Here is a 21,760-nt window from a genome sequence, read left to right on the forward strand (position 1 = left end):
GTAAGATACCATTTCTGACCTTTTCCCCCACATTTGTTTGCCACATAAAAATAAATACATACAGACTCTATACATATAGAAAATGATTCTTCATATTTAGTTTATATATATATAAAGATGAGCATAAGCTAAGTTGAATAGTAATAACTTCCTATAAGAAAGAGAAACTATAGTACTGATTAATCTACTAGTGAAACAGGTCTTAACAAGATTGTTTTCACTGTTCATTGAACTTCATAAAATATTTAGATGATCTCAGAACTTCATCTGACAAACATACGGATGGCAATAAGAAGAGTTCTAGCCTGATGCAATGATGCTAGAAACAAAAATGAAGTTCCCCTATTGATAGTGTTAGAAATTAGCTTCTTTGCGTGAACCTAGGAATATAATTTTGCTTTTTCCATTCATATGCAAATGCACCATGCCAAGTGCACAAAAGATAGTCCAAGGAAGAAATTAAAACATTATAGATTCTAATACTATGGTTATTACATGCCAAACAAGTTTCATGCTATGCTTTGTTTCGGGTTATGTATGACATGACAGCTGTTTCCATTCAGATGGTATTTTAAAGGAAACATTTTCTGTAATTTCAGCTGACTCATATTCAGACTAGCAATACTCCATTTTAAAATACCATTGAGAACATGCAAAATGTTTCTTCACTGAAGACAGCATTTACCGTTGTAATCTAATGCAAATGTTAGTTAGAATCAACAAGCCTGCACAAATGCCAATACCACTTGTCCCCCCCTTAAGATGATTTCACACCTAGCACAGCAACAGACAATTTGCCAGAAAACACATTAAAAAGCAGTTTAAAATGTATTACTGTATTATCTCTATGGTAAACAACACAGTAGGTCCCAGATGGCTTCCACGGACCTTACATTCTAAATAAAGAAAAAAAAAAAACAAACACAAAAGCAATCCCAAAACACATCAAAATCTGTGATATAAATTCAGGTTGGGGCTATTATTGCAATCCTTACATGGCCACTACCTGGATATTAACAAAAGCTTCTTTCTACTAAGAGACAGTCAACAGGTCATCGAGTTAACATTTTATTTTGAAGGCAGAAATGTTAATTTAAAAAAGTAAACCCAGCTTTTCCTCATTTGTTGACAAGCCCCATCCCATTTCACTAAGAGGATAGATGTATGGACTAATAAAATGCTTATTTATGTGAAGATGAAGCATGCAGAAGTCTCAGGGAAGGGCACAACACCGAGCTCACTTTGTCGTATAAGAAGTCACACAAACAATGGCCACAAACAGCCCTGAATCTGTGAGAAACATTAGGCAGCAAAGCTTGTTGGCTAGGCGATATGAGAGCACTGTACAATCCACTGAGGGATAAACCATATGGTAATAAGAAAATGGCAGCCATTTAGGTGGTCAGAAGAGGACCATTTGTTTTGTGGGCTGTGATCAAAACTAAAAGGAAAAAAAGCAGGAAGACTGGGGAAAGCACCTGGTGCTGCCAACTGGAACGGCTGAAGAAATAAAGCAGGTTGGAGATTATACAGATGTAATCCTTCATAAATCTGTCACAGCATATGGTGAACAGGGGAATAAAGGTGGCCAAAACACCGAAGCATGCTTCCTACCAGGGGCTGCTGAAGGTATCTACAGGGTATAAGAATATGGCCAGACATGACTCTAAGACTGGAGAACACGTATGTGTGCTCAAGAGGAGGATGATAAAGCCCAATACTGAGACTCTGAATCTGTTTTAAAATGTCAGTCTGAGCACCAACAGATTTGTTTCCAGCTCCTTTATAGCCAGGATAACCACTCTTGAAGTGTTGTGTGTTTCTCACCATTTGTACGCAGCTGAGAGCCACAAGCCAAGGTTGTGCAAAACAGACAAATACTGACATATCCATCTTGTGATGGAGCTTGCATCAAGCCAAGCTTCAGTACACCTCCTGTCTCAGCACTCTCCAAACAGTTTATTTTAACAAGACTATTTCTTCTGGAAGTGATTGTCCCCCTGTACTCGGCTCTGATGAGGCTGCACCCCAAAGTACTGTGTTCAGTTTTGGGCCCCTCACTACAAGAAGGACATGGAGGTGCTCGAGAGAGTCCAGAGAAGGGCAACGAAGCTGGTGAGGGGTCTGGAGAACAAGTCTTACGAGGAGCAGCTGAGGAAGCTGGGCTTGTTCAGCCTGGAGAAAAGGAGGCTCAGGGGCAACATTATCACTTTCAACAGGTACCTTAAAGGAGGCTGTAGCGAGGTGGGGGTTGGTCTATTTTACCACATGCCTGGCAACAGGACAAGGGGGAATGGGCTAAAGTTGCTCCAGGAAGGTTTAGGTTGGATATTAGGAAGAACTTCTTTACCGAAAGGGTTGTGAGGCATTGGAATGGGCTCCCCAGGGAAGTGTTGGAGTCACCATCCCTGGGTCTTTAAAAGACGTTTAGATGTAGAGCTTAGTGATATGGTTTAGTGGAGGACTGGTTAGTGTTAGGTCAGAGGTTGGACTAGGTGATCTTGGAGGTCTTTTCCAACCTAGATGATTCTGTGATTCCTTACTCTTTCCTCACTCCTGACTGTTTACAAGAGCATGACCTCAGCTGAGAATCCTCAGTCTTGCACTGTGCACTGCTACTATCTCCCCTTCAATGAATCATATAATTTATTCATCTTGGGGCTCATGACAGGCCCCTACTGCCCTCTCAGTGAGAAAGGCAAATGTGATGGGGTCAGTGGTAGGGAAGTGAATCACTGACACACCTGGGATGCCAAGTCCTGACCAACACCAGTGTTGGCACTTGCTCCATTTAGCAGCAGGGGTGCTATATCTTACACTGGGAAATACTGATCACATTAATTAAAGCAGCACTCCCCCAAACCATCATTTGGTTACCAACCAGCACTTACACAGTACTGAACTGAAGACTCTCTACTTGGTAAATGTTGCCTGGGTGAAGGTTTGACAAGGTTTGCTTCTACTTGAGATGTTTACCTAATATACTATGCATAATTGTGCCTCCTGAAAGCATCAGGCTTTGCCCTCCATCCTTCCCAGAATAAAGGAAATACTACCTACCCAATAGGAAAAAATTGTACTGTAAATTCAACTTCTATATCCCCCAACATCCTGTGGAGCTGATCATCATCAGTACGCACAGAAGATCGCATCCTTCAGGACACAGACACTCCCAAGGCTGTGTCAAATCCATCAGCAGTTTTGCTAACTGATAAAAGAATGTCTGAGGATGGAAAGCAGCTCAGGTACGTGTCACGTCCCCCTCCCAGACAGTGCTGAAATTTCATGTTGATGCTGAAAGTAGCAACAACAGGGTTCTCCTCAAAGACCTGTTGCCATCTGTTGGCAAACCACATGAGAAGGGGATGACAAGAGTCTTCAGCCCATCTCATTCTCATGTGCTAAGTAGAGAAACAGGAGGCAGCAGAGACATTTGGATGCTGTTAAGCATTTCAGCAATGGATTAATTGAAAGTGGCAGATAGAAATGGGCTGATATGGCTTAACCAGAGTGAAATTACTGAATATTTGGCCAATTCAAGTATATGTAATTTTTATGGAATTTTTGTGAGAATGTTTCATTCAGCTTTAATTATCATCAAATAGGTGACGCATGGGAATCGGGGGCCAAATGGAAAAGGTGTATGCACAGCATAGGCATCATGTTTTCATGGCAGATTCCAAAGCAGAAGCCAGGACCCTCAGGTCTGCGTCTTTTGCTCTAGATTGGGAACTTCAAAAGGAGCAGATCCTTTATAAAGTGAACTCAGTGGCTCTAACACATTTCAAAGGGAAACACATCTACTATGGATTGCCCTGCATTGACAATGAAATTAGTTCATTCCATATTCTCATTATATTTGCTTTCGGGTCATTTGAATTTATTTTGTCATATTTTCAGCTCTTATTAGAGCATAGAAGATATAACTGGGTGCTAGTTCAAAATTATTTCTATTCTATTCTAAATTTTATCAGCCAAAAGACACAAAGTAGTAAGAATGAAAACAGGTAGTATTAAAGCATAGGATAAGTCATTATATTATAAAGCTTGCAAAAATAACCAGGTATTAAATTACTCTTGACATCTGTTTGTCCTGTTGGTCAACACGGTTCCTTGAAAGTCCTGCATCTGTAACCAGCACAAATTAAAGTGAGAAATACAATTTATTGAATTGTATGGGAAGAAGTGTTTATAACTTCAGATCATGGCTGGACAAGAGCAGACACACTCACAGTACTCTCAGTCATGTGACACTGAAAACTGATTACCAGAGCCATTACTGCACTGCACAGTGCCCGTTAAATTGAAAGCAAAAGCCAAAATGTAAAATCTTTATCTGAACTTATTAAATGGCTATTAAACAATAGAAATGCACCAGCAAGTATTCCAGAATGGCATTTGCAAGCAATAAAGCACAACAAACAAAGCAGACAATTTTCTCCCAAGTGCATTACCGTAACACAGAGACACTTTTTAGACAGGTGCCAAGGGGCATCAGCAGGTCACTACAAGGATTCTGGTTTTGTGCCATTTCTAACATCTCTATTTCATGCAGTTTCTCTTCATGTGTGTTGCCACTGCAGACCTTGGCCATACTGCTGTGGCATTCCCTGCTGCCATGGATGAGGCTGCAGCAAGAAATTTCTGTGCTCTGCTGAGTTCTGGCTGCTGCATGGCTTTGTAATCAAGCTTGTCATGAATGACTCTTACTAAAACAATGGGATACTCTCTTTTGTAATAGTAGCATAATTGCTATGGAGGAATACAAGAAACAATAAAACAATACCAAAGTGGCAGAGGAAGCAAGCAGATGTTTCACAGCACCACTACACAGGCTTCCTGCCCATTTGTAAGTGTTTTTATTTACATTACGTTTACAGCTGCAGCTGACAGCAAGGAGAGCTCGAGGTGTTACTGCCTTGCAAGACAAACCAAGACCCTTCTTCTTTGCCTTAGGTAGAAAAACTCCTAGCTTGGTGAGATCTCTGGAATTGCTCCCTCACTCAGCACCTCCAACTGTATTTTCTAAGCTAACATTGCATTGTCTTCCTTGCAGCTTTATCCAGTGGTAATAAAGCTTAACAGAACAGTAGGCATACCGTCCCACAGACAAACCTTCTGCAATGACACAATCCACTATTCTAGTTCCCACCTCATATTTGTAGGTCCAATTTCCTTCCCTATCCTCCAGGACAGCTCCAGGACAGTGTGGACATCCCACAGAGGCAAGGATCTGCACATCCCTACCAACTCTGCCCTCTTTGCTGAGAGCTGTTCAACAATCTGCATGCAATAGAGAGAGCTGCTGTTTAAATAATTTAGCAATTAACAAACCAAAAGACACTCACTGTCCAATGTGCTGTGTATACAGATACTTTCCACAGATTATTGTTGCTGTCTTGTGTTGGAAGAAATGTGTCACAAAATGAGCATTGTTTCCTTTCTCACCGTGGTGTTGCCATGATTTTATATTTGTATGAACAAGCAATGCAAATACTTCATAAAAGCCTTTAATAGTGTTATTCAGCTAATAGTGGCAACAGTAATCAGCATCTTGCATTCAGACACAGAACAATCTGACAGCTTTGTCTGATTGCATCTCAATATTTTGCTAAAAGCAAAGATTGCTATAAATGGGTGGATTAAAGAAGAAAAAGTATGATTAAACAGGTGTGTATGGGGGACAATCACAGTCACTACGAACTATTTATGTTGTGCAAGGGAAAATAAACTGGAAAGGTGAAGAAAAATGGGCATCTTCAAATTTTATCTACAATAAATTAATATCAATTGTATCCACTTCAAATGAATTATAAGTACTGCCACCGAGCAGACTTATGTATGCTTTGACAAGGTACTGAATAACCTTCTCATTAACAAAAATAGTTCAAACATGACAGATGTAAGAAATGTGCTTTGGCAGGGGGGTTGGGCCCGATGATCTTTTGAGGTCTTTTCCAACCCCTACAATTCTGTGATTCTTTGATTCTTTAATCTCCTTTTAATGCATGCCAGGAACACACTGGCCCTCTTGGAGGCCTGTCATACACCAGGACCCCCAGGTCCTTCTCCTCAGAGCTCCTCTCCAGCAGGTCGTCCCCCAGCCTGTACTGATACATGTGGTTGTTCCTTCCCAGGTGCAGGACTCTACACTTGCTCTTATCAAACCTCATTTGGTTTCTTGCTACTTATCTCATCATCACAGCCTTCTGAGTGTCAGCCACTCCTCCCAGCTTTGTGTCATTGGCGTACTTGCTGAGGGCAAACACTATTCCCTCATCAAGGTTGTTGATGAAGATGTTGAACAAGACTGGGCCCAGCACCAACCCCTGGGTAACACTGCTAGTCACAGGCCTCCAGCCAGACTCTGCGTCGCTGATCACCACCCTCTGAGCTCAGCCAGTCAGCCAGTGCTCAACCCACCTTACTGTCCACTCCTCTATCCCACACTTTCTCAGCTTTGCTACCAGGATGTCATGGGAGATAGTATCAAAAGCCTTGCTAAAGTCAAGGTAGATTACATCCACTGCTCTCTCCTCATCCACCCAAATGATGATGCCATCACAGAAGGCAACAAGGTCGGTCAAACATGACTTGCCCTTGGTGAATCCATCCTGACTACTCCTCATTACATTCTTCTCTTCCAATTGCTTGGAGATGGCATCCAGAACAAGCTGTTCCAACACCTTTCCAGGAAAGAGATGAGACTGACAGGCCTGTAGCTTCCCAGATCCTCCTTCTTGCCCTTCTTGAAGACCAGAGTTGGGTATCTTCCAATCTTCAGGCACCTCTCCTGTTCTCCAGGACCTTTCAAAGATGATAGAGAGCGGTTTGGTGATCACCTCTGCCAACTCCCTTAGCAGACATGGACACATCCCATCAGGACCCATGGATTTGTGTGCACTAAGCTTACTCAGACACTCCCAAACCACTCTCTCATCAACCAGGGGGGAGTCCTCCATTTCCCAGACCTTTCTCCTCCCACCAGGGTCGAGGAGTCCCAGGGGGGGAGTCCTTGAAACAAAGACTGAAGCAAAGAAAGCATTCAGTATCTCCGCCTTCTCAGTGTCTCCTGTTACCAGGACACCCCCCCCATTCAGCAAGGGACCCACATTATCCTTAGTCATCCTTTTACTGTTTACATACTTAAAAAAAAAAAAAAAAAACACACACACACAAAAAAAAAAAAAAAAGCTTCTTATTATCTTTTATTTCTTTTGCAAATCTCATCTTTAGGTGGGCTTTAGCCTTCCTCGTCATGCCCCTGCAAGCCCTGACAACATTTCTATACTCCTCCCAAGAGGACAGGCCTTTTTTCCATATTTCGTAGACCTTTCTCTCCCTTTTGATCTTATCGATGAGCTCCTTGACCATCCACACAGGTTTCCTGTCCCCCATCCCCCATTTCCTACTATTAGGGATGCACAGATCCTGAGCTTGGAAGAAGTGATGTTTAAATGTTACCCAGCTCTCACAAGCACCCTTGTCTTCCAGCAACCTAGCCCATGAGACACTCTGAGATTTCTGAAGAAATTCTGATATAGGTGCAACTAATTATGTATATTTTGGGGAGAGTGGATAGTCTCATATATTCTGGCTCTAGCAGAGGTGGATATTTCAAAAATCAAGTGAACAAAGTGAGCAGCATTATTTATTCATTCATTTTTTAAGAGGTGAAATGCCCAAACCAATTGGTAAGTTGTTTCTTATTTAGTTACGTCTCCTCTATATTTACAAGGCATAAGCCTAAAATGTGTTCACAAAATATCTCCTGTGTTTTCTTAACCTTATGCTTCACTAGTTCTGTGACACCCTTTAACTGTAATTATACTTCCTTTGGAGTTGTACCCTAAATAGAAATTGAACTATTCATGCTGCAAATTGAAGTTCTTCAATACAAAGCCATATAAATATCATGCATTAGCATTAACCTCCTCCAAAAATTTGATAAGATCGCTCCTGTTTATCAGAAAGATGATACTAATTGCTGTTATTTTATCAAGTCCAGGCAGACACATTCAAACAAGCAAAGGCTTGAATGACCTGGAAAAATTTCCCTTTAACCTTCGGAATATGTGAATGACCTCATGCAAAGACCCACTGACCAGCCAGCCATGTTCAGAGCCACTGTCAGCACATGGGAGGTAATGGAGTGACAGCTGGTAGCACTTCACCCATTAAAATCAGATGTTGTGGCACTGTGCACTCAAAATAAAAGCACTTCTGGAATTACGTAGCAACTGGGGGAGAGGTGACACAAGAAAATCCTCACAAGGATTGTTAGACTGAGGTCCAAGCAACCCATGAACTTTGGTGGTACCCATTTGTGTTCCTGCTACCCTACTCCAGCCCTTCCTGAGCACCCCACACAAACTCCCAAGCCACAGCTCTCCAGAAAGTACCCAACAAGCACTTGCCCCAGCCCCCACAGTACCTTGGCACATGTTAAATGAAAGGACACTTACTTATTGTTTTATCACCACCATTCATTTCATCCCTTCCTTTATCCTCCCTCCTTCTTCCCTGTGAGCTTGGGTCACTGTAACTCATGAAGCCTCATGCCTCAGTTAAGGCACAGGCATTCATCATCCCAGACTCTGGGAGAGCAAAACCAACAGAAACCAAAAGAAACCAACAGAAAACAGAAAACAAACAAAAATAGTGTCCTGGTTTCAGTTAGAACAGAATTAATTTTCTTCCTAGTAGCTGGTGGAATGCTGTGTTTTGGCTTAGGATGAGAAGAGTGCTGATAACACCCCGATATTTTAATTGTTGCAGAGCAGTGCTTATACCAAGCCAAGGACATCTCAGACTTTTGCTCTGTCCTGCCAACAGGCAGGCTGGGGGTGCAGTAAGAGCTGGGAGGGGACAGACCCAGGACAGGTGACCCAAACTAGCCAAAGGGGTATTCCATACCATCTGACGTCATGCTAAACAATATATAGGGGTGGCTAGCCGGGGGAGGGGGCCGGACTGCTCGGGGTTAAGCTGGGCATCGGTCAGCGGGTGGTGAGCAATTGCATTGTGCATCACTTGTTTGTACATATTATTAGTAGTAGTACTATTATCATCATTGTATTATTATTATTATTATTATTATTATTATTTTCCTGTCTTATTAAACTGTCTTTATCTCAACTCACGGCTTCACTTTCCATTTCTCTCCCCCGTCCCAGAGAGGGAGGGGGGAGGGTGAGCGAACGGCTGCGTGGTGTTTAGCTGCCAGCCGGGTTAAACCACGACAAATAGTATTTTTGAGCAATCCTCTATTCCATTGTTCATCTAGGAAATATGATTAGTAAATATTATTTTTTGTTTGGTTGTTTTTTTTTTAAGCACTGATATTGAGAGCAGATTCTGTGGCTCAGAGGATCGACTTATTGCCATGGATGTTACAACAGCAGGACACACAGACATCAAATTGTACTGCATTTCCACACCTAGAGGAATTTCCACTGGAAAGATCTGATCATCCATCCCACTGCATCACTAAGCCAAAGTAAGGAGAATTTCCAGTTCTTCTGCTTGCCACACTTAACAGTAGAGTTGATATCTGTTATATGAAATCATCACTCAATAAAAACAAAAGTTCTGATTTCAGTAATATTGGAAATTAATCCATTGTGTGTAACTCCCAGGGGGAGGCTATTCTGTAGTATACAAAATCAGCATGTATTCTAGGGGAACCAACTCTGTGAAGGAAAAGGACTGGGCTGCAGGAATAAACACATCATTTTCACCTCTAATTTCTACAATTTCATAATGGAAGAGTTTGGAATATTTACTTGGAGTAAATGAATGACTTGTTTATGAACTAGAGGGGCTGGAATTGAGTTATTTCAATAGAAAAAAAAATGTATTAACATTTGTTCTTGAAATGAAGCATTAAGTTAACACACTTTACACTGGGAACATTTCTGCAAATGCTCTTCTTTTTTTTTTTAATGGATAATGCCAGTTGTTCTTGTGCTGAACAGACCATAAATATCCTCAGGTAATTAATTAGTAAGAGAGTCCAAGTAATTACTTACTGTGGGCCTAGTTATACATCATTACATTTGTTAAAGGGATACAGTCATGATTAACGTTCACTGACCAAATTCATGATATTCATCTACAGAATGCACAAGATTTGATACAGAACCAACTCCACCATGTAAAAGGAAATTCAAAGTCACCTACATGGCCTTGCCTCTGGGATATAGATTACTGCCTAAGCTCAGAGAGCAGCTGTCCTACATTGCTTCAAGGGTAAATGGAAAGACACCTGCCCCTGAGAGCAATGCAGGGTGTGTTCCTGAGCACCCAACCCTGAATGCCCACCTTCCACCAACCCTCATATTATCTGTGTATGTAACATGGCCTGACTTTTACAAAACTCAGCGACCCTTCTTCCAGCCCATTTTTGGTCTTTCCTACTTTGCCAGGGTGAGCAGGGGAAGGTGACTCCTGGAACCAGCCCCAGGCAAGCGAGGGAGGCAGCCAGTAGCTGTGTTGGTTGAGGAATTACACTTCGTTTTGTGTTGCCTTGTGAGTTTCTTTTTTGTTGTTGTTGTTTGAATTAATAAACAGTGCCCTGAGGAAGAGCCTGAAAGTGATCTGAATTTGTCGTTTAATCCTTACTGCCTGCTTCTATGCTAATCATGCCCATCACCATCTGAAAACTGAAACACACAGCTGCCTTGCTGCCTTCATTATATTTATTAGATAAAAGTCGTCTGCAAAAAGATAATAATAAAGAAAAAATCTTCTATCTTAACATTACTGCAGATAAACCCTGGAAATAGATGTATGTTGTACTTGTACAGACATTTTCAGGTTAGATTTGTGCTCTTTAATTAAGCAAAACAAGAACAAAAGAGAGCAGAATCAAATGCCTGTGGAAGTCAGCTCATGATACCTTTCCTGTCGGCTGTAAAACTGAATTTTAATAGTTCGCTCTGCTATTCTCTTCACTCCAGTTTCCAAATCACATTATAGACAACTACTATGCAAGTTTAGCATCTTCAAGAGTCCTTTGCAATTTGTCTTTCTAGAAACAGCATCTGTGAATCTGATTGTCATCTGAACCCTTATGTTACTTTACATCAGCCATGAAACTTCTTATGCTAACGGGGTAACAGAACATTTCCCTGTGGATTTGAGAGCCTAAACGCCACCTGCTGTCTATGGACACTTTGCACCTGGTCTCCTTTGTGAGCCATTACATATCAAGTCATGAGAGCAACAAGAGGAAAATAAAATAAATACATTTAAATCTTAAATTCTGCATAAATCCCTATGCAGCTAACACTGGGAAACCTTGCTCATTGAAGTGCATTATAAACATGATTCAGAAAGAGAAAAATATGTAAAATATTCCTAAAGAGGCTAACATATTCACCTGCTCAGAGATAGAAGGTATGGAAATAATCATTTTCACTTATAACTATCACAGAATCACAGAATTTCTAGGTTGGAAGAGACCTCAAGATCATCGAGTCCAACCTCTGACCTAACACTAACAGTCCCCACTAAACCATATCCTTAAGCTCTACATCTAAACGTCTTTTAAAGATTTCCAGGGATGGTGACTCAACTATGTTGCAAGAATTAAAATTTGAATGCAAGCCCTGGGAAGAGTACATGTCCAATGCAGAAGAACATTAAAAAGTGATCATTTTCAGACCTTCAGGAAGTCCACTTGAGAAAAGAAGAATGTTTTTGTTACCTTCTGGATGTTCTTTTTCCTGGCTGTGGGCAGCAACACTACATATCAGCCAGCATCCACCACTGCACAACTACCATTCCACAGCAGCAGGAAGATTTGCCATCATGCACGTCTATCATCCTAAACCTCTTAAGGGATGTTCCCTATCTCAGCAAGACAATAAATACTATGAAGAAAAGATGCTTCAACTCAAAAAGGCTGAAAATAGGTGGAACAATTCAGAGACCGGGCACACACAACAAAACACCAGATACAGCTGCTAAAAAATGGGAAAAAAGACAAGCATCTCTACAGAAGCTGCCTGACTTCAGTCACCCTGCAGATAATAGCAATCAAGACTGAACTTTAATGGTGGACAGATTTTTCTCACCTACTTACAAAAGGGCAGCTCCTGGCCCAAATGAAGTGGACAAACACAGGTTTCTCTGAGGCTGGAGAGCAGTCACAGCCTCCTGGCTCCCTCCAGCCTCCCCAGGGAGTGTGAGGCCCTGACCCAGTTTTTCAGACCTACCCCCTGTCCCACTTGTGCTTCCAGCCCTCAGGCTTGGATCAGAAAATACAATTTTGTCTGCTCTGCTGAGAAGCCTTGAACCAGTCCAAGAAGCACTGCAGAGTTGTTACAGCTTCCACTGAAATTTCTGGGCTATTTGCTAAGTTTACATATGTATGAGCAAAACATAAGAGCAACACATGGCAGAAACCTAAGGACAGTGTAATTCCCTCATTAGCTGGGCTAGGAATGGCATCACGAGCTAAGAATATTGCCTCTAAATAATATTTTTTGTTTCTTCTTTCCTTGCTTTTCAATCCATCTTCAATAAATTTATAAGGATACCATGTTTCCAAAACACACCTAGAAAAAACAAGACCTCAGCAACAAAGAGTCCAGCGACCACCACAGCATGAACAAGTAACCAAACAGGTAACACATAAGCAAGTGATGGTAAAACCCAGAACGACCCTGAGGAGAGCCTAGTGTGCCACCAAGACTCCCATCTGGTCCTTACCTGCTCCCTGAGTGCATGGGACAGAAACCCACTGGAAAACCCAAAAAGCGGAAGTCACCAAGGACAAAATTTGCCATCCAAATTCACCAATAAATGGTTCTCATGCCTAATTATGTTTTAATAATAAACAACTTTCTACCATATAATCCTAACACACATTTCAGCCAAGGTAATATTAGCCTTGTCTCAGGAATAAAAGCCATTATTGTCAATCATAACAAGTAGTTTAACTCAGCTATAGTATTTACTAGCCTCTTTGAATGGTGTATTATACCATCTCATTTTTTCTTTTTGATTAAAAGAAATTATTTTCTTTCCTTGTGGGTTTATAAGAAATAGGAATTGATTATTCAACATTATCAGAGAATCCATTCATCAGTAATGATATGGTCTTCCAAAGAAACAACCAAAAAGTTGCAACTAGTAAATTCAGTCTTTTACCTTTTCTCTTTCCCCAGATTTCATGTGGACAATATTATGGTTTTCTTCTCTTGATTACCATTGCAGCCAATCCATCTGAAAATAGAATATAGATTTTCTGAAAAGTCTGATTAGACTTTTTAACAGACATAATCTATGATTTAAGTAATAATTTAAACCTACTAGCAAGTTTGTTTTTTTAATATAATTTAATTCAGTTGTGACAATAACATATGTAGAGATATGTTGCCAATGAACATTACAGAATCACAGAATTTCTAGGTTGGAAGAGACCTCAAGATCATCGAGTCCAACCTCTGACCTAACACTAACAGTCCCCACTAAACCATATCCCTAAGCTCAACATCTAAACGTCTTTTAAAGACTTCCAGGGATGGTGACTCCACCACTTCCCTGGGCAGCCTGTTCCAATGCCTCACAATCCTTTCTGAAGTCTTCTTTAGAAAGAAGTTCTTCCTAACATCCAGCCTAAAACTCTCCTGGCGCAACTTAAGCCCATTCCCCCTCATCCTGTCACCAGGCACATGGGAGAACAGACCAACCCCCACCTCGCTACAGCCTCCTTTAAGGTATCTGTAAAGAGCAATAAGGTCACCCCTGAGCCTCCTCTTCTCCAGGCTGAACAAGCCCAGCTCCCTCAGCCGCTCCTCGTAGCACTTGTTCTCCAGGCCCCTCACCAGCTTCGTCGCCCTTCTCTGGGGCGACATTTTAGCTACATTTTGTGTCTCTTTATTATCTTGTATTTTACCAGGTTGTCAAGAAACATATTCACAATAGAAAGCTAAATATGAATGTCTTTAGAGTCCAAACATAACTGGATGGTACATTCTCTAGCATTTGTATGAAATTTTTAGTAGTTTGCATATACAAGGCTCAGTTTATAGCAACCAAGCCTATATAAGAATTCACTTGCACCAAAAGCCCATTTTACTATTTTGTGCAAGGAGAACAGTTTCTCAACTGACAATGCTTGGCTTTAATGAGTCCTGTATTCCATAAAATGCATGGTCTGAGTTTCACAGAAAGAAGACATTACAGGATATAAATGCATCAATCAGAATACATTGTTGTAAATTGTTCTTAAAACAACTTTTTGTCTTCAGTCAGGAACAGCAAAAAGGATCTCTAGCAGCACACTTGCAAGTTGAACACTTAGCATCATACATCATGCCTGGAGGCTGATGGTCATCATGAGTCCCCAGGCAAGTGAGTTCATTGCTGGATGTACCACTTTGTCACTAGGAAAACATCACTGTCGGTTTGATTTTACTTTTATTGGATTTGTGCTGATATACAGTGTTTCCTATGTCTGAACTCTTTGTCTTGTGCTTGGTTTCTTTTCCATGAACAGTTTCTGATTCGATTACAGATACCACTCTCTGAAATAACTGATTTTAATTAGGACATTAACCCATTGCCAGTCCTCAAGCTACCATGACGACACATGATAACATAGAGAAAGGGACAACTTGTTGACTTCATACACTGTTTCTCGTTTTCTAGAAACTCAAGTAAAATTTTGACAAAATCATAAGTAAGAATCTATTTTTAACAAAGATTCTACTTCTGTTTTCTCTATTACAAAATGAGAATGACAAAGATGTATGTGCTAAAGGGGGGAAAATTGGGAACAGAAAGGCAAATACCTCTTAGGTCAGGACCGAGTCTCTGGTCTCATTAATACTATTCAATTATAAATTACTGCCACATACAATAAAGTGTTTATAAGGCAGTAATTAGGTATTAGTATTTGTTTTCATGAAGCATCTGGGAACACTACAAACATTACATCTTCTTTGAAATATCTAACGAAAATAAATACAACACAGCAGAAAATCACCTTTTCTTTGTGTTATTATTATGTGCACATCAAACATTTATTGGCTATTGAGGCAAAATTAATGTGCACAGGAAAAGACCAGATATCTGTTATTAGGGGGTTCTACTGAAAGGAACAGAGCTATATATGGAATTTGTTCTGGAAATCTGAGAGATATACTGTGTTAAAATAAAATGCTTGCCTATAGTAACGTTGGGTTTTACAATACAGAGCAGAAACATGATCTAAAAGTTCTCTTCTGTGTCTGCATAAGCAGATGATCAGGTAGAAAAGTAATTCACTCTTTTGGCAGGCCAAGAACTGACAATGAAAAACTGAAAAGTGATCTTGAGACTGCTGAATATGCGGATGAAATGCTAGGAAATACAAAGCACAAATTCTAGAACAGCCCAACAGTGCTTAGAAAACCAATTTATAAACAGCTTTTGCTGGCTCTCCATTACTTCACACAATAAATGTAGGGTGACCTTGCATCCTAGAATAACTGATGAAATAATATCATGTATGTTATACATAACTACATCAGTATAACTGATGTAGAAATGTGACCTTACATCCTAGCATCTATGTCCAAGATTCCTCAAAGAGCTCAGAAAAGCTTACAGTAAATAAGCATGGCAAAAGACAGATCTCCCCTACCATTGAGAAAACATCTAGAGGTGCAGGTTCCAGTGCCCAAAATGACAAACTATTTCATTTTAAACATCTCTTTTACCTACTTTTCTAAACTCTGATGGGATTACATCACCATGAAGTATTTTCTGAGTCAATTCTTTCCCAGGTACTTTCTCAATGTAAGGAAATGAGCTCAAGACAGCAGGTGGGTGTAAGAAGAACAGTTCAGGGCAACATGACCCATAACATGCTCTGCAAGAAAAGAAATCAAAGTGCTTCACATAACACTTCACAGCAGTCTCTCTAAAAGTCTGATCTTCCCATATGCTAAAAAATCTTACCTCCTGAAGCCTACAGGGCAGGAAAACACTAATAACTATGTAGAGCCCCTCGATATTTACAGCTCTGCAGAATGGCAAAAATAAATCCAGGTCTCCTAAACATGGTTTCAAAGAGAAGAAGAGGGAAGAAGAGGGCCATGCCTCACATCAGACCTCAACACAGCAAAGCTATGAATACCTGAGGAGCCTGGTGTCAGGTGATGTGACCAAAGATCTGGCACGGTGAATTCTGGCTGGGGTCGGCTGGTTCAGATCAGAGCACGCAGGAGCTGGTCTGCAGTGCCTCAGCTTCAGTGCTATTTCCAGGGAAACAGGCATGGCCATCTCAGTGACTGAGAAAGAGAGGAGCATACTGCTGCTGCTAGAAAAAAATGGCAGGGAGAAAGATCAGAGATGAACAAAGCTCCTATGCGCAGTTTCAGTCAGAGGTTCCTGTTAATGGAAGGTTCTGCAAGGTCATCCTTTACACCCTCAGCTGGGTCTCCTGAAGAATTCTGCCCTGCTTTTTAGTTCTCTTCCCATCAGAAAATAACTGCATTTAACACAGCACAACAAAAGATTAACAAAACCGTACTAACCACTAGAGAAAGGCATCCTAGAAAAGTAGTTCGGCATAAATCAAAGGAAATTCTTTCTATGTATGAATAAGGCTCAGCTCTGGAAAATCTCTGAAAAACAAAAACAAAAAACAAAAAACAGTTCTTTCCATTAAGGCATTTGATTAACAACTAAATATTCCCTTTACGCTATCATATTTTTAGCAACCAAGAGGACACATTACATACACAAACAGTAACACATGTAAGCAGCTTGACACATGGACAGCAGAGCCCTTGGGACAATATTGGGAATATTTGAATGGAAATTGGAACCTGGTTCTTTTTCTAATCTCTTCTCCAGCCTCTCCTGCTGGAAGATAGGTCATGTGCAGTCAGGCTGAAGCATGCTTTTCGATGGAAACCACAGAAACAGGAATGGGAAGGGAGACAAAAAGAGACCTGGCCCACTTTGGTGGGACAGAGAGCTGGAGCCAGAGGGTTTTCTGCATCCCCCAGCCTTTGCTCCAAGCCAGAGCTGGCAGTCACACATTTTCCAGGTTTGCTGGATACAGAGCACTCCTCAGCATCAGCTGTTTCCAGGAATCCATGGATGAGGTGTCTCAAACTACATCTGGATATCCTAAACTAAATCACATGCAGAAACCACAAACTCTTCAGCATCTTCTTGCTGACAAAACAGCACTCAGTAGAACCATATACAAAAGCATTATATTCAGCTTACTGTATAGAGATTTCACACACAGATTTTGTACAGACTCCCATAAGCATTGTACAAGCATCTGATGTTTCTCATAGCTGGTTCACATCTGAAGATTGGTATTTCACTTTCAGTTATTTAGTGCACAAAATCCCCTCCTTTTGGGCTTGCATCTGCTCCACAGCTTTCCCTGGCTGTAGGCTCAGAGAGAAATGAGACACAAATTGCTCACAGCATTTTTCTCAGTGCGTTCTGTTTTTTCTCGCAACATCTCATCAACTGCTGCACACGTTTTATTGTCAAAGGCAGATGGTCAAATTGGTGACATGAAAAATCTCCCAACTGTCATTGCCTGAGAGTGTCCCTGACACACTGGGGACAATTTAAGTGAAATTTCAAATCAAGCCAGGGAAGCCTCTAAATTCACCCAACTGGAAATTGTTTACACAGACCTCTGCAAACAGAGGCCAGTAATGCTTCCAGCTTTGTTCAAAGTCACTATGATGCCTCCAGGCCTATTTTATCCTCCAAGTATTCTTTAAAATGCTGAGAAGTTTTTCAGCTGTTCCACTTTCTTCTTGCCCTCATTAGCCTTCGGGGGAAAACCAAATTTGTTTCTCCTCAGGGAGAGCAAAACTTAGGTGGGGGGAATCAGAGTACTAAATTGATTTCTTTTCTTCTGCATCCCTAACAGATGGGAAGCTATTCTTCTCCTGATGAATCTCCTGTCTCAACAAAGAAATATGAGCCAAAACCCCGAGGGAAATGGGCTTGATTTTTTTTTTCCTAGTTTTGGGCAAGCTCAGTTAGATAGAAAATAAACTTATCTCCCTGTGCATTCAACCTGGTTGCATTCAGCCACAGCACTTGATGCAAACGCCCTGATAATAACTTCAGAAGTAAGTGCTGAAATTAATCTCCTCCCAGTGCAGCAGCACAGGATCAACCAGCACTAAGACATGGATCTCTCTGGGCTTGCTGCCTTTCTTGCACGAAGGCCACTGCAAACTGTGCTGGCACCTCCAGCCTGACAGTTTTTTATAAGTTAAAACTTCGACCTATATTTCCTCCCATTTCTCAAGTCTGTGTTGTGGGACACCATGGAGGCTGAGTTGAATGCTCGGGGGAAATAAATGGGACTCCTTGCCCCACAGCATCCATATCCACCCACACACCACACTGCTGCTCTTTGGGGCCAAAGGCTGAGATATTGCAGATGACTCCTGTTTCCTGCCTGCCACAGCTGGAAAAAATGATAAGGGATGAGCTCAGAAATTCCCTCAGGCTGTAGGAACAGTCCAGTCCACAAGTTTAGCTCTCCATCTGTCAGACTCCAGGATCAGCCAAAAGGACAAAGAAATAATTTACTAGATCAAGCCCTAATCATCCATGTCTCTTACCACTTCCATTTTGACTGCAGAAAGACAGAAGCTGGGAACCTTACACTGAGATATTACAAGAGAACAGCACTTCAATATTAAAGCCTTTCTTCAACCAGGGCTACTAATTGCAGTAGGTCAGGAGCTGCTGTTCATGCAAGTGCACAGTTTCTGCCATCAACGTTTCTATTAGGCGGAAGGGAACAAATGTGATTCTTCTTTCAAAAAGATACATGCCAAGGTCAAAGCTTGTGTCATCACAAACGCAAAACATGAGAAGCCTACACATTGCTTTCAGCAAGAGTTCATTTCGCTGACGTGCAGTTTTCTGTTCATTTAGGACATTTCTAAGATTAAAAGCCAGAGGGTACACTTTGTGCTGACCTTCCTCCAACAATTGAAAAGAACACAAAATCTTCAGGATTCAGAGGGAAAAAAAGTTGATGCCAATTTAGTCTTAGATAATGCAGCATCAATGAGCCCAATCGATATCACACACAACAGTCAGCAATTTAAGCATCTTGTTACATTTCTTTTTTGGGGGTATGCATACTAGCAAAAGAAAAAAAATATGCTCTAAGGATCAAAGCTTTGTAGAGAAAAGCTGATAATTTACTACAATTGCAACTCAGTATTATGCTTCCGAAAAGGTGTTACTCGAGTAATTTGCAGCATTTGCTGAGACTCATTTCATCCACCAAGATCTCAAACAAATATTCTTCATTTTTGGTTAGCTATTAATTGGACTGGAAACTTTTATTTATCCTGAAGGATAGCAAAGCCAGCACAAGAAGAGTTTAATAAATATTTTCATCTGAATAAGAAGCATGGTTCTGTCTGGGAGCAGAGCTAGGCTGGCTGCATTTTGTTATTCTCAAATCCAAGTTCAACCGATCAGTTTTCCAAGACTGCACAGAATTAAAGGGACAGAAATTGGAAGTATATTTAAGGCCATATAAATCATGATGTGTAAGGCAAATTCACATGATTACTCTGCATTAGAGGCATTTTATTTTATTATGTTTCAATTTCAGTAGATTTGGATTTTTTTCCCTCTTCAGAAAGAGAAGTTGTGATTCATCACGTTTAACAGGACTGTATTCTGACCGCTGTTTTGCAGCTGCCTGACCGATCAGCATTGGCCAGAAAGTCAGCCCATTCCTAGAACCTGTCTCTTTTCATTCTTTTATGCAGAGGGCCCCCAAAGTCAAGAAAATTCAGAGACAGAGCACAGAGGGAGCATCCAGAACAACTCTCTCCTTGCATCTCTGAGCGACCTTTTGTAGACCTCTGTCTGGCAAAATTTTCAAATGCTGGTTTGTCTGTTCTCAAAATGCTGGCCTCCAGCAAGTTCCTTTTTAACTAACTGGAAGTTATCATACCAGGCCTTGAGCTACACTTTATTTTAAAATAACACATTTAAAGAGCAGCCTTTCATGGCCAGGATGATGTGACAAGCCCCTCTCAAATGAAGGATAGCAGTAGCTCTACAGAATATACATTGCTTCATACCTGAAAAACTTCTTATACTTGCAGAAAGTGGTGAGCTATAATGAATGGCTCAAAATGACCTGTTTAACGGGGAGAATACAGCAGCAGTCCTAGTTCCCACAACTGGAATCTGTCAAATGAGATCTAATGCAGGACACAGTCAATACAAGTCAGGTACTCCAGTTTTAACCATTTAGACTCTTTTAGACTGCCAGGATTAAAACTCACACTTAGAGTTCAGCATCTTAGGGATGCGCTAGCACTATACAGTATTATATGTATAAGTTTACACACTCAATCCAAAAGAGATACACTCCTTAGGATATGCATCTATAAACAGTTTTTGAAAGGAATTCTCAAAATGCAACCACCAGTGCAGAAGATATCATCTATATTTGATATCACAGCAAATACCTCTACAACCTGCCAGTGGTCTGTATTGTGCATGTCCTCGCTCAATGTCTTGTGGCATTCCAGCCCTCTCTGACATAAAATTATTATCTAACTGGGCACACACCAACCATTACTACCTGTTCCTGGCTCTTCTGCTGCCTGTTCTCTCATTACTCCACTTAAATAGAGGCAAGCCTGGTCAAAAAAGAAGAGAGACGAGTCATTTGATGATCTCTGTTGTCCTGCACACAGCAGGATCTGGACATAAAGTGAGCCAGGTTACATATTAATAGCAAAGGACAGCCCAGACTCTACAAGAAGTGATGTTTTAACATCAAAGTAGCTACCTCATCCTCTCTCATGAAATGAGAGACTTCACCTTTGAGATACATTTTTTGTAATTGAAAAGTGCAATCCCCCACAAATTAGATGTTGACAAAACACAGCAAATAGCAACATAACTGATGGACGTGTTGCTTGGTTGTGTACCTCTGATGTTTAATAAAAATGCTGTTTGCATCGTGTGCACATACAAGACTAGTTCATCTGTCAAATAGTCACTGCCATGGAATTAAATTAGGGAAAGTTACTAATTAAGAGACATGGGGATTGCCTAGTAAAATAAACTGAAACTTTCTTTCTAAAAGCTAGCACCAACACAAAAATAAGCTTTCAATGTTATGCAGACCAATGGCATATTAAGAAGCTAATTAACACTGAACAACACAAATTTATGACCTTCATTTACAATAAATAAATAAATAAAAGACACCAGTATCTCTGATTGCCTACTTGAGAAACAATTGAGAACTGGATTGCTAACAGCAGACTTCCACCGTGTGTTTCAAGTAAACATTGATTGGAGATGTCAAAGAATCAAAATCTCATTAACAGGAATTTGCCCTGTATTGATCTGACCCTCTGTCCAGTCAGCAGAAGTGGTGTATTGTGTCTCTGCAGAGGAGAAACAGCATGAATGGATGGTTAGGCAAAGAGGAAAACACATTAGGCAGAGAGACAGACATATAAAAACCTTCAGGTGATCCCACTGATTTATGATTACTTCATTACTGAACATTTTATGATCCAAACAAGTTTGTGGTGGTGTGTCGAGCTTTTTTTTGTTTGTTTTCTTTAAGCTATGACCATGACTTATTACTGCTACACAGTTCCTATCACAAACAGAGGAGATATTGAGCCTCAGACTGCCCCTACTCAGACAAGTCTACGACATTGCCTTGGTATGAAACTGAGGTGAACGTGAGGAGAATCAGGCTCCTGGGTTA

General features: G+C 40.8%; 1 long non-coding RNA gene across 1 annotated transcript in view; it reads right to left on the minus strand.

Annotated features, from left to right (window-relative positions):
* Positions 1-21,760, minus strand: part of LOC311443690 — an 80,817-nt gene that overhangs the window by 36,997 nt on the left and 22,060 nt on the right. Inside the window, exons 2-3 of the long non-coding RNA XR_014697429.1 lie at positions 16,133-16,315; positions 13,159-13,233 (exon numbers count right to left, since the gene is read on the minus strand). This is a non-coding gene — a long non-coding RNA (uncharacterized lncRNA). The remainder of the gene's footprint in view (positions 1-13,158; positions 13,234-16,132; positions 16,316-21,760) is intronic.

This window comes from Aythya ferina, assembly GCF_964211825.1.
Source record: "Aythya ferina genome assembly, chromosome: 13".
In the NCBI taxonomy this organism is placed as follows: Eukaryota; Metazoa; Chordata; class Aves; order Anseriformes; family Anatidae; genus Aythya; species Aythya ferina.